This window comes from Triticum dicoccoides, chromosome 7B (assembly GCF_002162155.2).
Source record: "Triticum dicoccoides isolate Atlit2015 ecotype Zavitan chromosome 7B, WEW_v2.0, whole genome shotgun sequence".
In the NCBI taxonomy this organism is placed as follows: domain Eukaryota; kingdom Viridiplantae; phylum Streptophyta; class Magnoliopsida; order Poales; family Poaceae; genus Triticum; species Triticum dicoccoides.
This window is the reverse complement of record NC_041393.1, coordinates 741,655,906-741,658,232: the sequence shown is the minus strand read 5'-3', so window position 1 is coordinate 741,658,232 and position 2,327 is coordinate 741,655,906.

Here is a 2,327-nt window from a genome sequence, read left to right as displayed (position 1 = left end):
ATGGCAATTAGAGCAGTAGCGCTTTTTGCGGTGCACGCGCTACTGCTATTTTTCTTTCAGCAGCGCGTTTTGCTATCACGCGCTGCTGCTAAGTAGCAGTAGCGTTGTATTTTGAGCAGCGCTGCTGGTAAGATTCTGTGTATAGGCTTTTCCCTAGTAGTGGTAGCAATAAAATTGTAACGATCATAATGCTAAGCTATCGGATGGGTCTTGTCCATCACATCATTCTCTAATGATGTGATCTCGTTCATCAAATGACAACACATGTCTATGGTTAGGAAACATAACCATCTTTGATTAACCAACTAGTCAAGTACATGCATACTAGCACTAGTAGAAAACGAGCCTCTAGTCCTGGTTCCAGAGGGCCTTTAGTCCCGGTTCTAGAACCGGGACTAAAGGGTCGAGACTAAAGCCCAAACCTTTAGTCCCGGTTTTCCTATGAACCGGGACTAAAGGAGCTCCATGTGGCCGCTGTCTGGAGCTCCACCTTTAGTCCCGGGACTAAAGGAATTTTTTTGAAATTTTGTTTTCTGAATTTATTATTTGACAATTTAATCTCTAATCACCCACTCTAATCACTCCTCATCACTGCTCACTGCTCACTTATGAACCACTCATTCCAAATCATCTAACTTCCCGGCAGGTCACGCATCCTCTCACTATTCCAGCGAGAGCACGCTTAACTTTCGAGTTCTATTCCCCCTAGTTTCCAACTCTGCACTTGTTGTTTTCCTAACAATACTAAGCTCGCAACCCTTAGGATTTAAACTTGAGCATTAAGTACCGTTTGAGTTTGAAACTTTATTCTAAAAAACAATTATTATTTAGTAACTCTAATATTTCTTGAATAAGTAGTTTGACCACAGTTTGGCCAGATTTGACCATAGTTTGACCAAAAGTAAAAAAAACTAACAATAATTATTTAGTAACACTAATATTTCTTGAATAAGTAGTTTGACCATAGTTTGACCACAGTTTGACCAGATTTGACCACAGTCTTACCAAAAGTCAAAAAAAACTAAAAATAATTATTTATTTACAATAATATTTCTTGAATAAGTAGTTTGACCATAGTTTGACCACAGTTTAACCAGATTTAACGAGAAGTCAAAAAAACTGAAAGTTAATATTTCCTTTTTTCCTTTCAGAATTTGAGGATTCTAAAAATTTGCAAACAGGCCTACGACCCAAATTTATGCGGATTTTCGTGCTGATTTTTTTGATATATTATGCGTTTTTTCGACATCGTATGCAAAAGATATGGCCGTTTTACTTTTTCATAACACTTTTTCGCAAAACATGTCCAAATTTAAGTTTTGTAATTTTCCTAACTAGTAGATGTAGTAGCATAACTACATCTCGAAGGCTTTTAATTTTTGAAGTTTATATCATTTTCTTTTGTTTTTACAAAACTGAAATGGCATCGCACCCTTTAGTCTGGAGGGGGGGGGGGGGTAGAGTTTGAACCTTTAGTCCCAGTTTGAGACACGAACCGGGACTAAAAGGCATCGCACCCTTTAGTCCCGGTTCATGTATCAAACCGGGACTAAAGGTCCCATTTGAACCGGAACTAATGCTTTCCCGACGCCTTAGCCGCTCGAACCGGGACTAATGCTCACGTTAGTCCCGGTTCGTGTTGCAACCGGGACTAATGTGTACATTGAGCTGTGACCAAAGCCCTATTTTCTACTAGTGTAGGGACACTTTGTTTTGTCTATCTATTCACACATGTACTAAGTTTCCGGTTAATACAATTCTAGCATGAGTAATAAATATTTATCAAGGTTAATACATACATAGACACACACACAGACAGAGAGAGAGAGAGAGCGCGCGCACACACAGAGAGAGAGAGAGGCATACCAATATGAAACTGATGATCAGAACTTATTAACTTGCAATTGATCATCCATATAGTAGCAACAACACTGAAAACATTGGAGATGACTAGATCCCATTGCAGTAAACACTAATTGTACTCAAATATAGGCTGCGATCCATGAGGCAGCTACATGCTCACTCACTCAATCACTCAACAAATTGCAGGAAGCATCAGATTAATTTTGCCCCTATTTGTTAAACAGTATCAGAGTTTCACTATAATAGTGTCGTTTTGCACGTACGTTTACCCACTAGTCCACTACTAACCTACTAACCATTACCATAATCATGTAAAAAATCCATGGCAAGGATCATTGCAGTTCTAAGGAGATCATGCCTCTGGCCAAGAACAAGATAAAATGTACAGATCGATGTAGACTTGTATGTCCATAGGAAACAAACAGATAAAACTTGTACATTTATATCTCCTCCATGCTCAGAAG